General features: G+C 34.6%; 2 protein-coding genes across 14 annotated transcripts in view; one reads left to right on the top strand and one right to left on the bottom strand.

Moving 5' to 3' along the window:
• Positions 1–27,431, bottom strand: part of Adgrl2 (adhesion G protein-coupled receptor L2) — a 537,596-nt gene that overhangs the window by 212,953 nt on the left and 297,212 nt on the right. For all 13 annotated transcript variants that reach the window (XM_087212965.1, XM_087212977.1, XM_087212970.1 and 10 more), the window contains one exon: positions 14,130–14,171. The gene's annotated coding sequence lies outside the window, so the exon portion shown is untranslated. The remainder of the gene's footprint in view (positions 1–14,129; positions 14,172–27,431) is intronic.
• LOC147827621 (uncharacterized) overlaps positions 1–27,431 on the top strand; it is a 68,987-nt gene that overhangs the window by 25,709 nt on the left and 15,847 nt on the right. The window lies entirely within an intron of this gene.

The raw sequence follows: 27,431 nt of genomic DNA, 5'->3' as shown, positions 1-27,431 counted from the left end.
AGAAGGATTATAAAACTTTTAGGATTTAGCATCCTGCGTGGCCAAGGTGATTTAAAACCATCTCCTATGAGAAAAGGCAAAAGAATTGGTACTTCTTAGCCAGAAAGTTGTTTTAATGGTTTTATCTGAATAGTATAAACATAATAATTTTAATAATTATTTAGCATTTACTAAGTTCCATGCTAACCATTTTCCATTAATTGATACTAGCAACAGCCCCAAGAAGTGTTCTCTAGATTACTTTAATGTTGTAGATTAAAAACTGAGGCCAAGAATTTAATATATCCAAAGCAAGAAATGCTAACAAGTGATAATGCTTGAATTTGAACCCAGATCAGTCTTTTTCAAGTGCCTGCTCAATTATTCTCTATTAGCAGATTTTCCCTACTAGATGGAAATTAAATTATATTAATGTGTATGTACGTGCATGTATGTATGTGTGTTCACATATGTGATGGTGAAATTATATAAAACCATAAAAACCACATATATATTGTAAAAAGACAGGGAGTAGATATATCAATATTTTAATAATGGTTATACTTGAGTAGTCAAAAAATGGCTATTTTCTTCATCTACTTCTTGTAGTTTTCCAAATCTTCTTTCCTAAGCTTATCCTAATTGCATAAGAATTCTACCTACATCGTTTGAAGAAAAAAACCTTATTATTAGGTGGAAAAAGGATTAGCTTTAATATAAATGCCCCAAAGAGGATGAATTAAGATGCTTTAATGTATTATGAGGCATATTTCAGTTTAAAAACAGCCATCTGTACTAAAAATTTTTTTTTGTATTAAATTCTTTTATTGGTACATTGTAGGTATACAACACAATTACATTTCTCATTGGGAATTGTACCTTTACATAATGCATCTTGGTTCTTATTTTTTCCCCATTCCTAGCCCTCCCTTCACCCCTTCCACCCTTTCCTATTTAAAAAGACTTTATTTCCATTTTTTCCATTTCTCAGCATTTTTCCTTTCCCTTCTTTCCTTTCCCCTGCCCCTCCCACTACCCCTACCCCTTTGAACCTTTTCTTCCTATTTTACATTATCGATTATTCATTCTAATCATTGGTACATTTTAGGTATACAATATAATGACATTCATCATTGGAAATTTGCACCTTTACATATTCTCTCTTGGTTCTTATTTTTTCACCCTTGCCCAGCCCTCCCTTCAACCCCTCCAGTCCTCCCTATTTACAAAGATTTTGTTCCTATTTTTCCATTTTCTCATATTAATCCCATTCCCTTCTATTCTTTCCCCTAGCCCTCCCACTTCCTTCCCCTTTGCCCCTTTTCTTCCTACTTCACATTACCTATTATACATTTATGTACTAAAAAATTTTTAAAGAAGCAATATCTTGACAGAATATGGTAATGCAAGTTTGAAAACAGTATTTTGTTTGTTTGTTTGTTTATTGTTTTTTTCAGACAGGGTCTTGCTATGCAGTCTAGGCTGGCCTTAAACTCAGTACCACACTTTGCTTAGAAACACTAAAAGTGAATAGTTCTATATGATCAAGATTGTAAGCCAAAAGATCCAGAATATGCAAAATATGAACCAGGAAAAAATAAGTCAAGGACTAACTGATACATTAACTAGCTAGTTAATGTATCACTTTGCATTAAGCCTTTTCAGTCTGCTCAAAGGGACCCTATTGTATAAATAACCTTTAACAAAATATTTGTTTAATGAACACATGCAACATTAGAACAGGAAAAGTGGCCCATGGATAATATTTTGTTTCTGTACCAACCTTTTTCCATCATATGGACAGGTAGCTAGGACTGACTGAGAACCTTCCTGGTCATGTGCTTACTAATATCCCAGGGTAGCCCTGGCTGTTGACATCTGAGGGTAGAGTAAGTGGTCCCCCTGGAAATGTACCCAGGGTGTGACCTCCTCTATTCAACCTCCCTCCACTCCAGCCTCCAGTAAGCATCCTACTTCTTTTTTAACCAGAATTTTTATTATCTAAACTGAAAGTGCCACAAAAGCAGGGGAAATGTTTCCTTTTTCTAATCTTCCTCAATTATGTGACACTTGATACAATAGACACAAAACAAGTATTTACTGAATGAGTTTGGCAGGGATATTCACCTAGCTTTTGTTATGTAAGTGTGATCAAAAGAACTCTTTGGTTTCAAGAATAGACTATAGCAGAGTTTACCTCTTAGGATTACTATTATTTGCTATCCTTTTCGAGAATCATGCCTTCCTATCTGTAGGAAAGAAACCAAGACACACTGCATCAGCAGTGGAGACATTTTTAATTAGAGTAGGAAAAGCTGTATTATTTTTCTTTTTAGGGTAAAAAGGTGTCAATTTTTGTCAAATGATAAGTGTAAGGGTTGAGTTCTAATAAAGAGGAACTGATAGAATTTGAGATACTACCTCATTCTTTTCCAAGATGAGCTCTGCACTGCTTTTACTTGTGACCTTCTGCACAACTTTGCTCAATAGGAATATAGCCAGGCCACAAAAAAGTAACAAGAAAGTAAATATTCAGTCTTTTCCCAAATTTTATTCATGCAGCTGGAAACAGAATGGGACAATCTAATGCTGAAACCTACTTGAAGTTTTATAGTTAAAAAAAAAAAAAGAACTTGGACAGGCTTTGTTTTTACTATTATGTATTATATTAAATAGCAACTTTATGACTTTTTAAATAGCTTTTCATGAGATGAGCATATCATAACCTACAGTGGACATACAACTTCAACATGAAAATTCTTGAGAAACATCATCAGTGTAAAAGAATCACTATTTTACTTTTTTTTAAAGTGTAATTAAATTTATTGCTCAAAAAATTGTAGCCTGACATGTTGGGATGTACCTATAGACCCAAGTACGTGGGATGCTAAGGCAGTAAAATCCCAGGTTCAAGGGCAGCCTGGACAACTTATCACAACCCTGCCTAAATAAAAAAATTAAAAACAATCGGAGATACAGCTCAGTGGTAGCATGCCTGACTGGCAAACATGAAGCCCTGCATTCAAACCCCTGAGCTACAAAACCCAAAATATAAACTAAAGAAACCTCAAAATATATTTGACAATGGACAGCTCACTAAAATACAGGATAAAACACTGAGTTAAGAAATTTGGGAGGTGCTGTCCTTTGATTGTTAATAAAAAGTCGGGCAAAGAAAAAAAGCAACAAATGTATATTATTCATAAGATCGACTTGAGAACATATTAAAAATATCAATTTTCCAGCTTATAGATTCTGATTCAACAGATATGCTCTGGGGCCTGAAAATCTGTAATTTAAAAAATGTCACCCAACATTCCGATCCACAGCCAGGCTTGGGAACCATGGACAGCTTCTGGCAGTGACAAGTTAAGGCACAGCAGACATTGCTGTCAAGCTCCTCGCAGTCTAGTGGGTTTGCGGTCATGACTGTGACCGTTTTATCAGCGTGAAGAGAAGCTGGGGGTTGTTGGGATGCAGTATTCCAGGTAAGAAAAATAAAGCCTGCCAGGTATAGTGGCCCATGCCTGCAACCCCAGCCCTGGGGAGGGTGAAGCGGGACTGCCACCAGTTCTAGGCCAGCCTGGCCTACATGGTGAATTCAAGTTCAGCTTGCACCACACAGGGTGAACTTCCTCCACAAACAAACACGCAAATAAGAAAACCTAAATGAACACGGTAACGGAACAGAGAAAGAGAACACATGGGTAAGATTTTTTTTTTTTTTTTTTTTTTGGTACCAGGGATCGAACTTGGGACCTTGCGCTTGCGAGGCAGGCGGCGGAACCACTGAGCCAAATCCCAGGCCCTGTAAGATATTTTATGGGTCTATTTGATAGATCTTGACTGGTCTGGAAAGGCACTGTGTATAAGGTAATGCTTCCCTTTTACAACACACCTTAAGAGCCTGTCTGCAAATATAGTCACACTTTTTGAAGTTCTGAGGACACCAACATATTAATTGGGAGGTGGAAGGCCAGCACAATTCAGCCTGTCTACCTAACTAGAAAACAAATTGAAATTGATCAGCCAGATACATAACATGGAGTAAAATGATCAATAATTGTTAACTCTTCCCCTAAATCGGTGATGGTGAACCTTTTAGAGCTTTCAGTGATAACAAACAGCCTGCTGCAGCACGTATGCTATAGGTTCGCCACCTCTACCCTATGTGTGTGTCCCTTTCTATTGCATGGAGGCCCACTGAAAGCTCAAGCAGAAAGTCGCTATAAAATAATGTTACAACCAGGAAGGTCTGCTTGATGGAATCTCTCTAGGTACCAGAAGTTCAATTGTCAAAATATTGATGGTCCTAAACGTTAGTATAAAGAAGTAATTTTTTGGCAATTGTCCTTCCTTTGACCACTTCTGGAATAAATCAAAGGAAAATGGTGCACTATGGTCAAGGCAGTGCTTTGAAAGTACTCACCTAGGAACACTTCTCAATCCCTGCCTCTTGTGATGGAAAAGGAATTATGGGTATTATTCATTGCCTTCTGTGACTATCAGCATGCATGGAAACCATCCTAGAATTTAATTTGCTTTATATAAATGTAGTTATCAGGACCATTTTGGTTGCAAGTTACAGAAACTCAACTCATATAAGTTTCAGAAAAGGCAATTTACTGGTTCATGGATCTCTGGGAAGCTTAATAACTGGAATTAAGGCTCAGAACCAGCCTTTCTTGGGATCCTTCAACCATTATACTTTTCCTTTGCCTGAGTCTGTCCCACTGTTCCAGTTTTAAAAATTACAGAGACAGCCTAGGATCCGCTCAGCTCTGTCCATGCACCTACCTATCAGGGCAGTCAGGACTTAGGAGCCATAGACAGTGATCCCTTTCTGAAAAACTTTTAAAACATTGAAGATTCTTCAAAAGCCCTTGAGATTTGGGGCAAAAATACACGAAGCAGATTCAAAGAATTTATAATATACTTATCATTCTGAATTTTTAGTTAAATAGTTCCTGTTTACAAATATATTGAAGTTTGAAAAAAGATTCTACATAAGTGTGATCAATATACATCTTACTATTTTTATAAATACAATATTATATGACTTGCTTGTTTAAATAGAAAAGTACCTATTCTTAATTTTAGTCTCTTTTTGCCTAAACTCTTACAGCTTGGTAGACAAATGTCACAATCCAAATCCATTTCTTTATAATTAGGTTTAGTTTTTAAATTAAACGACTATATTTTGAACTACTAACTTTATTGTACAGAAGTATTTATATGTTGTTTATGATAAAGTTAAATGCTAAAAGATAAAATATTTTAAAATATAGTTTTGCATGCACCGGGGATTGAGAATACAAAAGAAGAGAGAATGTACAATGGAATAAAAGATTGGGTTGTAGCTCAGTGAGAGAGTGTTTCACTGGTTTGATTAGGCCCTAACACTAACCCTAACCCTGTACTGAAGAATCAATACCCTATACTGAGGAAGGAAGGAAGGAAGGAGAGGAAGAGAAGAAAGGAAAGGAGGGAGGGAGGCAGAAAGAGAGAGACAGAGAAAGAATTCCAACCTTTGAAGCCTTTATGTATCTGATTCTTACACACACACACACACACACACACACACACCTTTGAGACAGGATGTCTCTGTGTAGTTCAGGTAGGTCTTGAACTCATGATCCTCCTGCTTCAGCCTCCTGAATGCTGGGATTATAGGTGAGTGCCACCATGCCTCCTGCTGCTTTTTAAATTTTTTTTTAATATGCTAATTCTTGCTCTTTTTGTCCCTTTTTGACCCTTGTGTGTTTATGTTTTCTGATTGGGCTTATTCGCTTGTAATGTTATCTGTGGGAATTCTTAGAATAGGATAATGTTGGACTCTCTAGAAGGATTTTCTTTGATTCAAAAGACTTAACAAGGGTCCAGCTTAAGGTAAATATTTTTTATCTTCTGAGGACCAAACCCCAGGCCTTGTGCACGCATAGGTAAATGCTCCCTCACTGAGCCCTACCAGCGATCTCCTAAACTCTATTTTGTAGTATTTATATCCCTGAGGTGAATTCTTGCTAGAAATAGCAGGCCTTTTTTCTTTTGATTTGCTTGTTTGTTTATTTATTTTTTGTTTGGCTCAAACCCAGGACTTCATGCATGCTAGGCAAGCACTGTACTCTGATCTATATGCTGCACCCCATCGTTTGGTTTATGACCATGAATTTTCCAGAGAATCTTTTCCCTCTGTTGATATATGTTTAAGACTTACAGGTTTCTTTTCACTCCTCTATGTAGTGGATTGATTTGTAGATCAGGTATATGGATAGTGGCATATCCATTTTGGATCCCAGGACTGAGACCTAGGCTGTGTGACTTTCTCCCTCTGCCAAAAACATGTGAAAACCAAAATTCAGCTTTACCCTCCTTAGGAAATGTTCTCAAGGAGAAAGATATTTCAGTGTCTAGCAACCGCTTGTGAGAAAAGTAATACTATCTTTTAAATCAGTGTCATAAAAAGACTTGATAAATTTCAACATTAGGGGCTTAAGGGTATAGCTCTATGGTTCAGCGCTTGCCTAGAATGGATGAGACGCTTGGCTCCATTTGTATACCACTGTGAAAGGGGGGGGGGGAAGGGGGAGAGGGAGGGAGATATTAAATATAATAAGTTAGAAAAGAAACATTTCGGGGCCGGGGATTTAGCTCAGTAGTTCTGCTGCCTGCCTCACAAGCGCAAGGATCCGAGTTCGATCCCCGGTACCAAGAAAAGAAAAAGGAAAAAAAAAAAAAAAGAAAAATTTCTTAACTTGATGAAGGATATCTACCAAAAAGCCCTATAAATTAAGCATGAAATATTCAAGACATTTCCTCTAAAAATTAGGAAAAACAAAGGTATGCATGATCATCATTTCTATGGAATACTGGTCCAATAGGTGGACCATGGAGAGAAAAATGAAAGTATAAAACTGGAACAAAGACTAAAAAGAAAGATATGATTGTTTATGTGGGAAATTACAGAGAAGATACAGATAAATTACAAAAATTAATATCAAAGCTTTGAAAGTTTCCTGGCTGAAAATAAAAATACAAAAATTAATTATGTCTCTGTACAAAGTCAGATATTAGAAACAGTTATTTTAAAAAGCAAATCATTAAAAGCATAATTTACAAATGTTTTATTAAAGGAGTATGTAGGGATAAATCTAACAAACTTATACGGGAAATTAAATCTCTTAGAAAAACATTAAAGAAAATCTAAATAAATGTAGAATATATTCTTAGGTTAGGGTTAGAATAATAAAAATGTTATTTCCCTTCATAGTAATCCATAGATTCTGGGCCGGGGACTTAGCTCAGTGGTTCTGCTGCCTGCCTTTCAAGTACAGGGTCCCAAGTTGGATCCCCAGCACCAAAAAAAAAAAAAAAAAAAAAAAATTAATCCATAGATTCTAACAAATTTCAGTTGAGTTTTGTGGGTGTAAAAGGTGGCAGTGATAGTATTCTTGTAGATTTGCATAGAAAAGGAAAAGGCCAGGGAAGCCAAGATACCTTTGAAAAGAATGAGACAGAGAAACATACCAGATGCTTCAGATTATTATGAAATTATATTAGTTATATTAGTGAGAAGAGAAGTTAATTGACCCAAAGCGTAAAGCTGGGAGTCAAAAAGTAAATAATATATGGAAATTTGATTTCTGAAAAGGCTAGCTTCGAAGATTAGAGGGGAAAGTATATTATTTCTACCTCATACTATCCATGAAAATTGATGTCAAATAGATAAATACAAAACTGCCAGAACACTTGGAAGTCAGAGGAAAAGTTTCCTTAAGTAGGAAATAAATGATACAAGTGAAAAAGAAAAGCTTACAAAGTTTAGCTGAATTAAGATTAAAAACTCAAATACAAAAGGGCATCTCAAGTAATTGAAAAAAATCCACAAACTAGAAAAATATATTTGTCTCACAAGTAAAATATAGTATATTATTATAGATACTGCCCTCAAGTCAATTAATAGAAGACAATCGCAAAAGAAGAGCTATTGTCAAGAAATCAACCAATAACAAATGCTGGTGGGGCTGTGGGGAAGGAGGAATCCTTCTCCACTGTTGGTGGGAGTGTAAATTGCTACAACAAATATGGATGGAAATCAGCATGTAAATTCCTCAAAAATCTAAAACTAGAGGTTCCATTTGACCCAGCTATTCCTTTTCTTAGTATCTTCCCAAAAGAGTTAAAAGCATCATACCACAGCTATATATGCACACCTATGTTCATAGCAACTAAATTTATAATAGCTAAATCTCAAAAACAGTCCAGATGCCCATCAATGGATGGATGAATAAAGAAAATATGTTTTACATATTTACAATGGAGTACTACTCTGCCATAAAGAAGGATAAACTTGAGCCATTTCTAAGTAAATGGATGCACCTTGAGGTCATTCTTTTAAGTGAAATAAATTGGACACACATGTTTAAATATCACTTTGTTTCTCTTCTGTGAGAAACCAAAAGCATAAATAAGGACCAAAATGGGTAATAGATAATGAGAAGTAGGAAGAAAATGTTCGAATGGGAAAGGGAACAAGGGAGGGGGGAGGGAGAAGGGGAGGAAGGGAAAGGAAAAAAAGACAACAGAAGGAAAAAATTGGAAACACAGCTTTTGTAAATAAGAAGGGAAAGAGGAGTTAAAGAGAGAGGAAGGGTTGGGGAAAGAAAGAATGAAAATATACTATGTATAGGTACAAGTTCCCTGTGATGAATGTGATCATTATGTATATCAGAAAAGTACCAATAAAATTAATTTTTAAATGGGTTAAGAAGAGTATATACCACAGTAAACAGGAAACCTTAGGTGTTATAAATGAGAAAAGATGTTCAATCTTACTAGTAATGAAGAAATGTAAGGCGTCGAGGACTTTTCTTTTCCATTCACTAAATTAGTAAGAAATTTACGATCTCTGTCTATGTAATGTGCCAAGAAGGACATAGACAATCAGACATTCACCTTCACACTCCTGGTAGGAGAGGAACATTGATCCTTTGTGGAACGATTAGGAAATATCTAATAAATTTAAGTTTTTATATAGCAGCAATTGTGCTATATTCTAGATATTCTAGAGATATTCTAGAGTGGGGATTCCCAGTCTCTCATTCTTGCCATTTTAGGTCAGATAATTCTTTGCTGTGGAAGCCGTGTCTTTTGGGATGTTCAGCGGCATCCTTTGCAGAATGTGGAGCAGTAGCCGGAGATATTAGCAGTGTACTCCAGCTATACACAAAATGCTTGTTGACATTGCCAGATTTTCTCTGGGGACAAAATTACCCCAGTTTCAGAACCATTACCCAAAGAAATATTTGTCCACATGTACTTATACATGCATAAGAATGGTGTAGAAGCACTGTGTATAACATTAAAGAATAAAAAGAAAGGAACAAAATCCCAGTATCCATGAATGTTAAGGAGGACAAATAAATTACATTGTACAATGACATATTATATAACAGTATAGCAAATGAATTATAGCTACGGGCTCCATAGGGTTGAAACTCAAAAACTTAAGTGTTTAGTGGAAAAATCATAGACAAATATATGTTCCATTTACACCTTCTTGCAAAACATAAGAGAATAAGCATTTCAACCTTAGAGTAATATGATTTAACGTAAGAGACCAAAAATGTCTTTTTACTGATTTAATATTTTGAGTTATATAGTTGAACCAAAATAAAATGGTAATAATTTGCTTCAGAAGCTGATTTAGAATATGGCTTAGGGAAGTTATGAGGTTGAAACAAAGTGGTCCAAATGCTCAAGACATCTTTTCTTAAGCAATGGTTACTAACAGATAATGCAGTCAACTACTGTAAAAAAAAGACAAACAGGATAATCTAGTGGCAGAGTCATTACCCAGAGTGAACTCCCTCATGCCAAAGGAAAAAAAAAAAGCAATTGTTTTTTGCTAATTAAGATGAATATTTTTCCTGTGAAATGAACCAAAAAGTTATATGGAAACGGAAATCCCAAAAGAGATCTATAATCTACAACAATAATTGCATGCAATTTTAATTGATGAAAAGGAAAGGACTATTTTTATATTTGCTTTTTGCAAGATCTTATAAGTAATCGGCCAGTTGGCCAATTAGCAGTGCTTTAAATTACTATCATCTGACCTAAAAATTGACATTAGATAGACTGTAAACATTTGTGGCATTTTTAAAGCTAGATGACAAAATGACAGAGTAGAATAACATGAAGACCTTTTGTCATTAATTAAATAGGCCGCAAAATTTTATTAACAGTCTCAGAAACAAAATACTTAATTCTTGTTGTTGAAGCCTAGATGCTGTGACTATTCATAAAAATATACACTCAACTTTTATTTAAGTACAGACAGAATTGGAAATACGAGGGAATATCTATTTTATTGAAATATAGACTAATTATATTGTAGGATTTGCTTTTTTTCAATACTTGATATTTAATATTAACATTTTATGAAAAATGGAGCTAGTAAAGATTTATTCTGTTTCAAAGTTCAATTTTAATAGATAAATGTCAACAAAATACATATTTACTTTTCAGTTCATATAGTACTTCAGAGCTTCGGCTGCTTGCTTAAATTTGCACGCTTAACAAATCAGAAGAAATAATTTGAATGAGCGGCTGCTTTATTTGTCTAATAATTTGTTACCTTGCTCCAATTATCTTATAGACAGTAAGGTAATTTGGTTTACTTTGTCTCTAAAATGTCATGATATATAAGTTACACTAAGCGCTTCATAAAGTGGATACATAAAAGGAAGTTTTAAGTTTAAATATTTGATTGCCCAATAATCACATTAAAAAGTTGACAATAGAAAGCTGTTAGAAATACACAGTTTCCACATACAAATTGGGACAATTTGGCTACGCACAACAGAAAAGGCTCATATTACATTTTCTCTGCACACAATTTATAATGTCATCTCATTTTGAGGAAATTCAACTTTTTAGTACATTTTAAAAACAGTAATATGGGGCCGGGGATTGAGCTCAGTGGTTTCGCCGCCTGCTGCGCAAGCGCAGGACCTGAGTTCGATCCCCAGTGCCAAAAAAAACGAAAACAAAAACCCAGTAATATGGTATAAATATTAGCAAAATATGCAATGTATACTCCTTTGTACAATATAAGCAAGACTTTTGAATTTGAGTGAGACTTCAAGTGAACTTTACAAAGGAATGAAATTTACCTCTTTCATCAATAAAAATTTTCATTGTAATAACCCCAAATCTCATAATATTATTTTATGTTGTATATCATAAGTTCAAAGATATGTTATTGTAAAACTTAAGCAAGATAAATTTAGGTTTTATTAAAAATCTTCCAATATATGTCTCCTATTTAGCAGATCAAGAATTTTAAACTCAACTAGTATGATGTATCTTACTCAAAATCATGCAGCTAATCTTTGGTTCTTCAGTTTCTTTTTATTTATTTATTTATTTATTTATTTATTTATTTATTTTCTGAAACAGGGTCTTGCTTTGTAGTTCTAGCTGCTCTTAAAACTCACTACGTATCTTAGGTTGGCCTCAAACTTGCAGAAATCCTCTGGGCTCAGCCTCTCCCAATGCTGGGATTACAGACTTCCATTACCAAGCCCAGCCTGGTCCTTCAATATTTACAGCTCGTGAATAGCTGAGAATAGCCACGAACTTTTTGAATATTTCAATGTATTCTTCTTTGTCCCTCTCAGCTTTCATTTTTTTTTTTTTTTTTGGTACCGAACTCACGTCCTTGCGCTTGTGAAGCAGGAGGCGGAACCACTGAGCTAAATCCCCGGGCCTCAGCTTTCATTTTTAAAATTTTAAAAATGTTTTATTAGTACATGTTTACAGTACACAATGATTACATCCATGGTGGGAATTGGTACAGGGATTTAGCATATTTTAATTCTTTTTACTTCCCCTCGCCTCTCCTCACTTCTCTCCCCCTTTCCTTCATCTTTTTCAGTTTTCTTTTTATCCCTTCCAGTTTGTGGCTTGACAGAGGATCAATTCTCTTATAATTTTAGGTAATTAAGTGCAAATAGGATGAAGTGAGGACTTGAAAAGCTTTAATGTGAACAGTGCTAGACGCATGCCTCTTTAATTCTAAATTGCTTCTAAGATTATTTGTTCAGTTATACATCACTATATTTAAAGCGGGCTCAAAGTAAAAATTATTTGTTTGTTTGTTTGTTTATTGAGACAGGGTCTCACTAGGTAGCCCAGGCTGCTCTTGAACTCATGGCGATCCTTCTGCCTCAGGCTCCCAAGTGCTGGGAGTACAGGCGTACGCCTTGATGCCCGGCTTAAAGTTCAATTTATACTTTTGTGCTAAATATTCACCCCACAATAAGTTACTCTTGATTCGAATTTTTGATTCCAAATATATTTTAATAGTAGTTATTTCATTATGATCACTGTTAATAAATTCTTTCTTTCTTTCTTTTTTCAGCACCAGGGATTGAACCCAGGGTCTTGCAATATGTTAGGCGAGCAATTCACTGTTAGGAGCCACATCCCTATTCCTGACAAATAATCTTTTTTAACATTATTTTAAGGTAAAAGCAATTCTTCTGCTAAAATGTTTTTATATTTGATTGTCTATTATACTTCTATTTTAAATGCTTTGCTTTCATGTTTTAACCTTTCCCCGTACACATCTTTCCTTCTTGTAGAAAAGTTAATAAAGGCCGGGGATGGAGCTCAGTGGTGCTGGCCTGTCTGGCAAGGGGAAGGTCCTGAGTTCCATTCCCGGTACTAAAAAAAAAGGTTAATAAAATACCAAGTCTTATCTATCTACTTTCCACCCAGGTGCTTGAATTCTACGAGCACTTTTGTACCAGAGTAAAGTATTTTAGCGTTATACCTTTATTTTTACTCTGAATCTTTTCTTATTTATGTTTTCCCAATTAACCTTCATTTATATTTTTAGTTCCTCCTGGGAGAAGATGGCAAGTATTTTATTTTTAATTATATGATATCATTTGGGTTATGCCATTGGTGCAGAGAAGTATTTTTTATTATATATATGTGTATATATATTCATATACTTTTAATAGCTTATTATTCAAATAATGGTTTTGTTTTGGTTAGAAAAAGAATATATATTTATCACATGAAATTAAAAAATGAATCTTTAAATATTCATATTCCAAATCTTTTCTATATCTTTTGTGAGTTTTTTTTTCTAAGCCCACAATATAATACCAATTCTTTTTCCCTTCTATACAGAAGTACATAACATATAATATAGGCGGGTTTTGCCCTGTTTTTTCACTGGCAGAAAACTTTCTGATGACTGGTTTATTTTAAAGTGCTGTTTTTTTTACAGTGAAAAATTCCTTCTTTTTATAAAGAATAATCAAAGACCACTAGGGAAAAAAATCTTTTATAAGATACAGTAAAATCTTGTTGAGAAATATTTTCCGCTGACTTTTCCTATTGAGTAAGATTAATTTTTATTGTTATTTGGATTGTAAAGAAGTTATGATCAAGACTAATCCTGAGTATTACCTTTAATAACATAAAGAATAAAGACAAGAATATTATATGTTTAATGAAATTGTATAGTAGCTAGCTCACCTAGAAGTTATAATGTATGCTTTTAGAAAATAAACATTTTTAAATTCACAGATGTTGCAAAGCCCTGGTCAAACATAAATTAGAATCACTTTTTTTTTTTGGTACTGGGGATCAAACTCATGACCTTGCACTTGCAAGGCAGGCTCAGTGCCACTGAGCTAAATCCCTCGCCCTACGATCACTTTTCAGGTTAAGGTAAAAATTCCAAAGGACTCTTGTCACACACTTTCAGTATGTATCACTGATACACTTTCTCTTTTTTGCTCATAGAATGCAAATCACATTTATGCCTCTATCTGTGTATTTTTAAAATAAATTACCCCAGACAACAAAATACTGAATACACTATATTCAAGTGCAATCTAATAGAGAAAGCAAAGCCTTATGTCCCCTTCAAAGAGTCTGCAGCATATTTGGTGAGACTTCAAAATGCTTATGGAATTTGAATGCAGCATTTATTCATGAAAGTATAAGCTACTTTATAATTATCAGATCATTCGATGTATTTAGTAACTTATATTTCATTTTTATTTTAACAATTCACTTTTTCTTTGTTTTTGTTAGACACTATCAAATATAGAGTCTTTACTTACCATACTGGGAAAGGTGAAATTTATCATTGTGCCATAAATGCCCTGGAAAGCAAAGAAAATATTATTATTTATTATACCTCCATCCATACACATCCTAATTGCCAAATGTAATGCATCAGCAGCAAAATAAAAACGAAGTACATCTATTGAACAAAACACAAATCAGTATTCTAAGAATTCTTGAGCATGTCTTTGGACAGAACAACCTTAGGATTAAGCAATTGTGATGATAAGTACTTTCAAACACAGAATAAAACATTTTATTTTCTGAAAACAAATATTACAGGATTAAGAGAAAATTGTCAGTATCTTTTTTTCACTATGCCCTTTCATCTCAGTTGAATTTTTCGTTGATGCCTATGAGACAGCTACATCTAAACTCTTTAAGGGAAAATTGGAGGACATTCTAGTTTCCTTAAGTCAACATTCACAGCCCTTACATCCATTTACATGTAAGTAAACTTTCTGTCTGGAATATTGATAAGAAAATCAGATGTAGGAGCTGAGAAACAAAATTTGAATTCAAGCTGCTTTTTTAAATTAAGTTTATTGGTACATTTTAGGTATACATAATGATCTCATTCATCATAGGGAATTTGTACCTGTACATGATATATCTTGCTTCTTATTTTTTTTCTCATTCCCCTTCCCTCCCTACCACCCCTCCACCCCTCCTTATTTACAAAAGCTTTGTTTCCATTTTTTCCTTCTTTTCTCATTTTTTGTTCCCTTCTTTCCTTTCCTCCACCCCCTTCCCTACTTCCCTTTACCCTTTGAATATTTTCTTCCTATTTCACATTATCTGTTGCACATTTTGGTCCTCATTTACACTTTCAGTTTCTCACTCAGAGAAACAATGCAGTATTTACACATTTGTGTCCAATTTATTTCACTTAAGAGTATGGTCTCAAGGTACATCCATTTAGCTATAAATGTCTTGATTTTATCTTTCTTTATGGCAGAGTACTACTCCATTTTACAAAAGAACCACATCTTCTTTATCCATTCATCAGTTTATGGGCCCTTGGGCTGTTTCCAAGATTTAGCTATTGCAAACTGTGCTGCTGTAAACATGGGTGTGTATATATCCCTGTGGTGTGATGCTTTTAATTCTTTTGCGAAGATACCAAGAAGAAGAATAGCGGGGTCAAACGGAACCTCTAGTTTTAGTTTTTGAGGAATCCCCACACCGATCTCCACAGTGGTCACACCAGTCTGCACTCCCACCAGCAGTGGAGCAGGGTTCCTTTCTCCTCGCCCCCCCCAGCATTTGTTATTGGTTGATGTTTAAGCGCCTATTTTTCATAATAAGGAATCATTTATTTGCTTGTTATTCTCTATTGATTAAGGCCATAATTATATTGCATGCTAAGAATAGAACAACATTATCCTTGGAAAAGATATTGGTTCCTGAACTTTCTTTCTTTAAAATTCTTCGTAAATATTTACTTTTAATTTTTAATAATTGATACAAAATAAATTTTCTGTCAAAAGTTGTAATATAAAGAAATATTTCAAGATATAAGAAAATATGTTTTGGGGCCAGGGATTTAGCTCAGTGTTTCCCGCCTGCTGCGCAAGCGCAAGGACCCAAGTTCAATCCCCAGTACCCCCCCCAAAAAATGTTTTATCTCATTCTGATAATTAATGTTATTAAATTTTGGTTATTTTCTCTTCCTTTATGTTTTTTAAGTTTCAGAAACATAATTTTAAAAAATACCCAGTTCACGTTTCTTTGTCAAAACTACATAATTGCTAAGTAAATTTTAATAAATAACATAAGGGATTTACTTGAATTTTCCAGATAATGATATTTCAGTCCCTTTAAAATTTTTCCACTACTTTTAAATAAAAATTATATTTTAATTTGAAATCTTCCTAAAAACAATAGTATTTCTATGAATAAAAACAAATTATTATTACAGACCACTGAAAGTGATGTCCACTTTTTTTTCTTCAGTGCTGGGGCTTGAACCTAGGGCCTAAGGGTCTACTACTGAGCTGCACAGTTTGTCCAAAATATTCACAAATTTGTAAAAGATCTTTTGCTGGAGAATAAGATTGAAAGAGTCTCTTACTTAGGTTTTGACACAGATAACATTTTGTGAAATATTTGTATGAAGGAACATTTGGATAGCAAATATGGATGTCTGAAATTCTGTAATGATTCAGGAATTCTCCCTATGAAGGTAGTTTCTTTTAAGTAAATTATTATTTTTTATTTAATCATAAGTATTTATAACAGTTCAAAATTTTGTTTAATTTTTGATGCAAGTTTTTAAAGAAAAAGTTTTACACTTTAAAATTTTATTATATATGGTACCTATTCTTTAAAAATTATTAATAGAATGTTTGAAATTACTGTTCATGTTTGTAGTTTCTAAACTTCTAGGAAAAAATTTTTTAAAAAGCATTTCTAAGCACCAGCTCCTGAAGAGGGCAGCACGTTCTAGATATTATTGAATTCCAAGCTCCAATGTTACAGCTTTGGCTTTTGGGTACTTTTTTAAGAACTAAAGGGGAAAAATTGATATATTTTATAGATGTCTGCTTCAAAGATACAATAAACCAGCAGAAATTCCAGGCAGTTGCCAACCAGCATCAAAACTCCATTTGATTATTAAGAGAGAACGTTCGGATTAGACACCTAAAGCTATGTTTTAGAAAAGGAAAAACAAAATACTAGTGAGAAGATGCTCCATGAGGCAAGTGATTTATCTTAATACTGTCCGTAACTTTTCCTATTGGCAGCGCATGACTGTCAAAACCACAATGGGGTTAGATTTAATTATCTCACTCCTTGCACATTCATCTCAATTGCTATGGCAACATTCAGTTGCCTCAGTAGCAATGCACATTTCAATCAGGTATTTCCTCCTCATTTTTCTATGAGCCACAACTATTTAGTCAAATTTACAACCAAGTCCTGATGAATCTGATAACACTTCTTATGATTTCACAGACAACTTGCCTCCACCCACGTATAAATATTTTCAGAGAGGTTTATAACTCTTGGACATGTACAAGACTTAATAGGAATATGTGTTTGGACTTTTCTACTTTATTAATTTTTAATGATATTTTGCCACTATTCTTTATGTAGAAAGTTTTTAAAACTAATTTGAAACTCATTTTAGCCAGTCACTACCGTAGGTCACCTGACCTCAGTAAAAGAGCAGATGAATGATGGACACAATCTCTAGTTTTCACATGTCACCTCTCCTAAACAAGTCTTTTGAATTACGTAACTTTTATCTGAGTATAATTTGGATTGGTGCATCAAAGAATCTTTTTTTTTAAATTCTTGAATGCAGGTAAGAGAAGGAAAAAAAATAAAGACAAAGCACGATCTGATATATGAGGAAAAGAAACTGGTCAAGCTTGGGTAGCATAACAATTTTAATGAGAAGTGAAAGCACGATGCATTACATTGTTGATATCACTTGGGTGACTATTAACCATCTACATTGTTGGATGAGTCAGCACTTTATCATTTTTCGGAAGACTGGATGATCTTTGGCATATAAGAAAATGTAAGGAATATTCAGTCTTCAATTCTGATTTAAAGTTTTAGCTAATTATATTTTCATACATTTTTGGAATTTTTCAAATAGTATAATTTGATACCAACTAAAATTTTTTAGAACTGTAATTAATAATAAAGCTATCTAAGACCTTCCTTACATCTTATCTGCTATGTTCCTTTTTTTTTGGTACCGGGGATTGAATTCAGGACCTTGTGCTTTCGAGGTGGGTGGCTGAACCCCTGAGCTAAATCTCCGGCCCGACCTTCCTTACATTTTAATGGCTGTTAAAATTTATCTTTAGATTGAAAACATTTTAAAATGAAGTTGTGATAGTTCTCTGGTGAGAAGTTTTACATCAGTAGCAGAGAGTAATACTTCAACATGTTTTTTCTACCGCCATTTAGTAGCGTAGCGTCTAGTAAAATTTCCATTAATGGAGGCCATCAAAAGGATGCTCTCTATAGCTAAGCTTATGAGTCCAGTGGTTAAATAACAATTTTTAGATTGTATCTTATGTATTATAGATGACTAAATACACCAAGAAAAACTTACTCTAACAAAAATTATTTAAAATACAGGTCTTATATATTTTTAACTTTAACTGTACTCAATATTAGCAGACTGTGTTCCAAGTAGTTATTGAAAATCTAACTTCTTATTAATGGTAAAATTTGGAAGCTATAAAACCTCAGGTGAAATTGAAGGACTAAGAGGCATTTAAGTAAAAAGCAAAATCTTTACATTGAAAGGAAGCGAACTTATCTTCAAATATTTGAAGGACTTATTATATAGAAGAGCTAGAGAAGAGATAGGCAGTATCTTAGAAAACTCAGATAAATGGTAGAAATTCCACTGAAATGATTCCAGCCCTATATAAACATATAAACAAAACCCTGTTAAAAAAATTAGAATTCTTTACATAATAGCACAAGCCATCAAGCAGCAAGTCCCTTGTGTAGGCATTTGCCATGAAATGTGTATATATGAACTCTTTTTCTGTTGCTTGACTTGTGGGACAATATTGCAGAAAACATGTTTGATCTACTCAAATTTAGATAAATTTGGAGGTAAAATGAATCACTTCTTAAGGAATTTTTCAAATACCATGCTGTAGCTCAATATGAAAACCTAGCAGTGATCTTCAAACAGCCAATTATTCAGCAGCAAGTTTGCAAATTCTACTCTAGAGAAACCATCTAAATGAGAAAAACAAACAGTTCTTAGTGAAGAGTTATCTAAAACCTCCAAGGAGACATGTAAATCGGTCCTAATTGGCATTCATTCAAGAACTTCAGTAGATGCCAAGGAGTACTGGAGGTGCAGAATAAGCTCCCCTTTCTGCCTTGCCTCGGCTCACCCACCTAAGCTGGGGAGCTGCCAGACAATACTTATGCTACTGCCTATGTAAGCCTCTTCTCTGGATGAAAGGAAGATTTTGGCATGCTCCTCAAACTCTTTATTCACTTAAGAAATAATAATTGCTCAATTAAGGGAGCAGAGCTTTTTTTCTGTATACAGAGAAATTCAAAAGTTTAAGAGAAAATTACAGATCATGTGGGAATGCTCATCTTCAACAAGATTGCTGAATGAGACAAAGGAAAGTTGTAACTGATTTGAAGATTATAAATATAAGGACATTTCTGATTTCTTGAGTTGGAGTAATATGTACTTTTCATTGAACAGCTGATCCTGTACAGTTCTAGTTTATGTTGGTTGAAAACAATGTTTTTCTCCGTTTAGTGTTGAAGTTTACTGTGTGACCATCTTTGAATCACTTTGAAGGAGCCAAGGAGATCACAAAAGTTCTTATAGTTTCTAACCCTAATGTACCCCAGTGCTGTTGTTGCAGCATGAGCTCTTGGAAGAATGGCTGTCTACTAGAAGCATCTGTTTCGACCTAAAGAGCTGTTAAGTGGCTTTGTAACAACCAGAAATGTTAATGTTACTTTTACTACTAAAGTACATGGAATATTGCATACTTCATAAGTATTTAATCTCCACTGCCTTTCCCGACCCCTTCAAATCAAAACTTGACATTAACTTACTTTGGTGAAAATTCCTCCTGTTGAGGATTTTGCTAGCAAATGGTCTTGAAATTTGTTTCCAAAATGTTCACCTACAAAAGCTTTTGTTAGCCAGTTCCATTTGGTTGGCTGTGCTCCAGCATCGTCTCTAGTGAACACAAACATTGGCTACAGAGAAACAGAAACTTCCAAGGCACCCTGGAGGAACTTTTTGATCCAAAGGACACTACTAGTAAAACAAAGTGTCATTGCAAATTCATGAACTGTTCCTTATGCCATGAACAGCGGTAGGAGGAAAGAACTGCCTTTGAGCAATGATTGTTCCATGTGTGTAAATCTAGTCCTCAACCCAAGATCAAAGATTGTCTTCAATCAACAAGTATTTATTTAATGCCTAACAAGTCTAAAACTAAAAGAGTCAGAAAAAGACAAAGATGAGCTTTTTTTTTTTTTCTTTTGGTACCGGAGATCGAACTCAGGTCCTTGCACTTGCGCAGCAAGCGGTGAAACCACTGAGCTAAATCCCCTGCCCTTGATGAGCTATTTTTAATGATGGTATTTGTTGAATGAATGAAGAATGTCGCTGGGCAATTAAAAGACTTATGATCCTCTATAGGAGGTAAAATTAACATGAAACAAAGCACAATGTCTTTTTGTTTTGTCCCTATTGGTTGAAGTATTTAATCTGTCTCATAGCACAAAATATTTTAACATATCTCAACAATATTACTTTGCATAAGTCGTTTTAACAAAAATGCATAGTTTGTGGCTTTATCCTCACGTCTACTGCTTGCTCCTCTTGCCTATCTGTCTACTAAGTGCTGATTGGGAGCCTACTAGAGGTAGGGAAAGTCTGCATTCTTGTTGGCACTGTGACTAAGCATTTAGAAAATGCTTATTGACTGAATACTGAATAAAAAATAAATTTAAAAGATGAAATGATGTTGACCAAAATTCAGGAAGTATTCAGTACAGACAGTGTCATTTGAAATGGTCTCAGTTTCATAGAAGATATGTAACTTTTCACTGGGCTTCACGATAATGAGATATAAGTAGGTGGGGAGGAAATGGGGTATTTCCAGTGGAGTTAAGAACATAAGCAAAGAAATTACACGAGAAATAGTGAAAAGATTAATTCTGTATTTCTGGAGATTGAACATCAGGGCCTTGAACATGCTAGGCAAGGATTCTACTGCTGAGCTACACCTCCAGTCTTAATTTTTTTTGATGGGACCATGGGTTGTGTTGTGAGTTTTATTTGGTTTAGATTAATAAATATGGGAAAGAAGAGTTTCTCAAACTTTAATTTGCAAACCTGGAGATCTTGTTATAATAAAGACTCTAATTTAGAAGAAGACTCTAATCTAGTAATTGAAGGTTTGGATTGAAGTGTAAGGTTATCTGGTTTTTTCACAAATTCCCAGGGAGTCTCTCCACACTGAAATGCAGAACTGCAGAGGGTCCTTAATGCCAGGCAGGGTCCTCTGGACTTGAGATGGGAAGCATGTGAGAGCTGCTGTAGTTATGCATGAGGAAAGTGCATTAAGGAGAGTAGTGTGTCAACCTCAGAAAAGTATGCTAAGGAAGAGAGGGCATGAATATAGAAAAACCAGCTGGAAGGCTGTCTACACCTTATCTGCATATTTCACAGATTTGGTGCTCAGTTACTTGTTGATCGATTAGTTTATATGGACATGGTTAATTCAAAGGTAGGTGTTCTGTGGAATAATTGTAGGCCCAGTGACTTTTTGAAAACAAGTTTAGCTAAAACCAAGTGGGGAACCCATGAATACTCTCCATCTGGGAAACTGTGTTGGTTCTTTAAAAGACCAAAATGTTAGCTCTTCTCTTCTTATACTGTATAATTGTAATTATGCCCTCCTCTGTTTCTCTCAAATTTTGAATTTATTATGTCATAATAATGATAATAATTAACGATAGTAGTACAACTCGTGTTTTGAGTGACTATTAGTAGTGTCAAACAAATAGCTAAGAATTTTTATAATTAAATCCTTGTAACTCTGCTGTGAAGACTACTACTATTATCCCCATTTATATGGAAGAATTTTTTTAGAAAGAGAACTTGTGTGCACTAATTTTGTGCCAGATTCGCACCAGTAAATGTATTTATTCAGAGAGTGATCAAAATGTGTTCTATGAAATCACTGATTCTTAGTGTAGCTTCTGTTTTTGTTTGTTTATTATCTTTGTCCTTTCCCTCCTGTAATCATAATAGGGGATAGCAATTAGTATTCTCCGTGGCCCAGGTACTACTTTAAACAGTTTACATATCATGTCTCATTTAATGCTGACAATAATCTTAAAACTCGGGTGTTATTATTATCATCTCTATTTTATATGTGAAGAAAATGAGGTGCAGAGGGATTAAGTTATTTGTCTCAGTTTCCCTAACCATAAAATGGGAAAATTGGCTTTTTTGAACCCACTACATTGTATTTCTGATTTTAGCCTAACTTGTCTTTAGTAATGTGGAATTCTGCTTTCTTAAGTGAACACCATGTTTCTTAAAATTATACTATTTATTAAAAGTTCATTTTCTTACACATTCAGAATGTGTGCATGAGGTCCAAGTAGGCTTGTTATTTCCTGGCATCAGCTGACACTCTGGCGTGATACTGAGCCACAGGGTGGACTCTTTTCTGTGAGGCGTCTCCAGTTACACTCCACATCCTTCCCAGTATGGCTCACGTCCACATCAAATCAAGAGTATTTCCCCCAATCACGCAAAGCCCTATTCCAAGAGATAGCTTGCTTGAAACATTTTTGCCTTTGAGGATAAATAACCAATTGCTGTGATACCTTGGTAGTAACAGAAATAACAACGAAATAATATTTAAAGAGCTTGATATGATAGAAATTGCTACATAATTAGCCAGGTAGCCATCAAAGAGAAGTAAATACCTGTTTATTCCACTGTATGAGTTTCTCATTCAAATCTAAATCGGTTTCATTTTGTTTTGAGATAGCATCTCTGTGTAGGCCAGGCTAACCTCCAAATCCTGGATTCAGCTGATGCCCCCGCTTCAGCCCCTGGAGTAGCTGGGTCTGCAGGTGCATACCACAGCCTCCAGCTTGATCTACATTTTGAATATTCAACTTCAAAATTGGCAAATGAGATTGCAATGGCATAGTTTCTGAAATTATGCATTTTCTTATTTTGCTTTAAAGAAAATTATTTTATTTTTCCCAACTATACTAATACACTTGAGAAAAGCAATCTTTAATAGTATATTCAACCTCAACTCTATAAATTTATGTGCTCTTCTAATTTTGGCTCCGTTTGTTGAACATTAAGCATTGATAGCATTTAATAGATACAGCAATATCTTCAGTCCCCTCAGAGGATTCTCCTTACACATGTCCTCCTTCATTGTCTGTTTTTGCTTGAATTCACTTTAAAAGTTTACATAGTCAGGGAGGGAATCCAATATTTATCATGTTGTTTGTTTGTTTTTTGAGACAGGGTCCTGTACTGCTGCCTAGGCTGACCTCAAATGATCCTTCTGCCTCAGCCTTCTGAGTAGCTGGATTACACACGTCTGCCACCAGACCCAGGTTTTGCCCTGTTATTGGAAAACGGTTGTACTTAACAATTTCAGTAAATACAAAGTATAACCTGTCCAAATATTATTTCTACTGTGCTTTCTACCCCAAGGGAAGTATCATAATTTTCCACCTAGATAGTATTTGTTTCTATTTTAATGTCTACCATGAATATTTAGCTATTTCTTTTTTTAAAAAGCATATGAAAAGGCCTTTAATAATACAAAAGAAAACAGAAAACATGACCATAATCATCAGTTCCAAATGTTTGATAGATTATACATTTTAGTGGAATTTCTGCATTTCAGCCTGTGAATTTTAGGGCGACATACCTTTGCAGATCATAGGAAATTATATTCTAAAAATGTGTGAAATAGAATGGAGTTCTTTGTAAGTTAACCTCCGTATTTCAGGTTTATGATATTTTATAGAAGTTATCAAGTTTAAAAGTATTTAATTTTTTGTTTACTTTGAAACAATCTCAAAAAATGAAAATGTTTCAACCACAATGTAGATAACATTTTTCCTGAATTATTGGGCAGCACTTTGCCAAGTACTCCTAATGCCCATATGCCTAACACTTTAACAAACTGGAACACTTTCTTTTATAACTGAAATATGACCCCTAGAATCAGAAAATTAACAACAATGCATCACTTCCATGTTATCCTCAGATCCCCTTCAAAAAATGTTGTCACTTGTCCTAATAATGTGCTTTGTAACAAAAGGGTCCGGTCCAGAATGCAGTATCAGATTTAGTTATCACACCTCTTCAGTCATTCACTGAGGAACACTTCCACATTTGTTACAATGATTTTCAGGAATTTGATACTTCTAAAGATTATGAGTTATTTTTGTAAGATATGCCTTGTTTTTAGATTTGTCTTCTGCTTTCTAATTATTAGACTCAGGTTGTCTATCTGTGGTAGAGAAACTATGAAGGTGATTAATGTCATAGTATCATATTAGGTGGCAATGATTTTTGATGTTAGCATCAATTTAATGCTGAAGAGAATCATTGTGATGTCTTTTTTCATGCCCTTGTATGAGTATTTTGGGGGAACTACCTTATTTATTTATTCACGTATGTGTGTATGTATGTCCATATGGACTCATGACTATCCATTTTATTCGGTGAGCTATGATCTGCCATTCTGGAACAACCAGTCTGTGTACAAGAATCAACCATAAGGTGTTAGGGATGGAGGAGAGGCAGACAGGTCCAGTACCCCAGAGAGGACAGTTTACTGAAGGACTTACTTCATGACGGATGCGGAGGCAGCAGCAGAACCAAGTGGATCCTTGTAATTTGGTTCAGAAGGATGGGCACACATATTGGTTAGGACAAAAATGACTTCATCCAAACCAGAATGTGCTTGTTTTTCCCTTTTTTTTTTTTCTCTGGTTCCGGGCATTGAACTCAGGACCTTGCACTTGCAAGGCAGGTGTGGTGCCACTGAGCTTAATCCTCAACCCCAAAATGTTCCTGTTTTATCACAAGCTACAACTGAAGAGGTGGGCACATTGAGTACTATTATCCCATTGTAAAGCTCCGTAGACCATTCTACTATTTGTTTTTGTTTTATTTCTACTTACGGCATGCAGAAAAACTATCCAGGAGAAACTGGCTAGGGTCACTCTGGGGCAGTCATAACCCTAGTTAGGATTTCAGATGGTAGTAGTTATATGCAGCTGAATCTATACATCTGTTGTCATTATTATTACTCACTTTGAGCTTTGAAATGTCTCAGATATGATCGATCAGCATGATCCTCTTTAATCTGACTTCTTTTCTTCACAAGTCCATGGCATTGTTTGAGTACCTCTATACTTTTGTACATCCCAGGCTCATTTTGTATTTTTTATGCGCCATTTTTGCAAAGAGCTATTTTGCCAAAGAGTTCCGGTTTCTTTTCATTGAGAATGGTATCTAGAAACAAAGATCTGGGAGGCAGGTGTTCCCATTGCTTTGAGGGTATCATTCTCAGAATCCAGAAACAGAAAACATGTGTGTAAAATTCACCTACCTATATCTTAACATCTATATTTATTTCTCCCTGGACTTATGAAACACTGATACCTCCATTTCCAATCCAATACCAGAGTAGTTCACAGAATCTCTATTTCCACATTTGTAACTACAGCGCTTCCTTTAACATGAAAGATCCATCTCCCACTGTCTTTAGTGCAGTTACTTATTTGATCATTACCTTGTGTTTAATCAGTATTGCTACTAAATATTCCCACCCTAATTCAGATGCCCTTTACCCTTTACTTGAGCTCCAACACTTTTTTTTGGTACTAGGGATCGAGCTCAGAACCTTGCACTTCCGAGGCAGGTGTGGTGCCACTGAGCTAAATCCCTGGCCCTACCAACACTGCTTTTTATGCTGCCAAGTGTCTCCCTTCCCACACCTCTTATAGACCCTGCTTTACGCATAGGTTAAGATGAAATTGTTAAGGAGAAAAAGGAAGGAAAAAAGGTAGAAGGGAAGGGGAAAGGGAAAAGATTAACAAAAAGAGAAGAGAATGAGAAGAATTTGAGATACTTTAGAAATAGCTTATTTGTCTCCTGTGTGGATTCTTATATTATTGCATATCATATATTTAATTGAAAATTTTTCTTTTTATTGCAGAAACTAATAACAAAATAAGTCTACATTAACTGACTAGACTTCATATGTTTGTCCGATATTTATTGAGTGCCTACTCTATGGCAGTATAATAAATTTTAGTGAAAACCCAATTAACTGCAGTTCTCAATTAATCAATATATTCAACTTACTTTCTAGCTTCTCAGGGAAATTGGCCAATTTTAAGAAATCACATTCAGATTGAAGATTTATTCAAAACAGGGTCATTCATGAAGTCAGTATAGATTTTACTCTAATTTCTATGACATACATTATACTAAATTATGTGAAATGATAGAATTATAAATCTAAAAAAGAATGAGACATTCAATCACAAAAGCAACCTTGCCATGGTAACTATAGACATTTTAGAAATCTTTCCAACAAATATAGCTTTATTCAATTAATAATAAAATTATATTCCCCAAAATCTAATTTCTAATTTATTCATTTAACAAATATTTATAAAAAGATTGATATATTTCAGTGCTTTTCAATAAAAGAAAAATCTATTAACACAAATTACTGGTTCTGCTTGAGCTTATTGTCTAGCAAGACAGAAGAAAACAACAAATAGGCAGTCTTTGGAATGCCATGGTATTAAAAATACTAAGAAGAAAAATGTAGAAGGGTGAAAGAACAGAATATGAAAAAACAGGGATAACAGTTGTGGAGTTGTTTTAGACCGGTGGTTAGTTTTGTTTATTCTTGTCATCAGTTTATCTTTTTATCCAAGAGTCTTGTTCTCAGAATAAAAAGTATATTATTCCATATTTGTTTGCTTTTTACTTTAATATGTTTGGGTCAGAATTGTAGTGAACTCACAGCTCTCTAAGTCATTTAGTAAAGCCTGGAAACATAACAAACAGTAAATTGGTGCTGGGGATGCAGCTCAGTAGTGGAGTGCTTGCCTAGCATGGTATAGGTCTTGGGTTTGATCCTTAGCCCTGCAAAACAACAATAGTAACAGCAATAACAAATGAGAGAAGGTGGACAGGAAAGGCTTGTTAGAGGGTGAGATAGAATAGATTTTTAAATTTAGAAAGAAACTTTCTTATATTTTTAATGTGTTTTCTGCATGATTTTAAATGCTACTTTTATTTTAACAAATATTTTCACTGTAGCTAAATTCCTCTTTAAACAGTATGCTGGTAGAGCTTACATGTCCACATAAATATGTTTCACTAATTCAACCATTGACTCTATTTTAGTCATTTAAATCATAGATATGGTCCAAGAGTCTTCTATTATTTGTAAGCAAAAATGGGCATTTTAATCCTTAGCTCAATAGGTGTCTGTCTATTCCAATGATGCCATTATAAATGTATAGAATTGATGTTACCAGTTTAAAGGAAAATAAGAAACTGAAAGTGGCTAAATTAGTTAACAGAAGCATCCATATGTAAAAGAACACGGGACAAAGAATTTTGAAGCCTGGTTTGAACTCATGTTAGCTAATTCTTGTTATTTAACTTTGGACAAACCACTCCTACTCTCTTATTTCTAGTTTTTGGTAAAAGGACATCAGCTTCTGTCTAAAGTCCAATGCCATTT

Source organism: Heterocephalus glaber, unplaced genomic scaffold (assembly GCF_053883595.1).
Source record: "Heterocephalus glaber isolate CG9 unplaced genomic scaffold, H.glaber_assembly_v1.0 deba00001442, whole genome shotgun sequence".
NCBI classification, from domain to species: domain Eukaryota; kingdom Metazoa; phylum Chordata; class Mammalia; order Rodentia; family Bathyergidae; genus Heterocephalus; species Heterocephalus glaber.
Note: the sequence above shows the minus strand (reverse complement) of the source record. Positions and strands in the feature narration are given on the sequence as shown.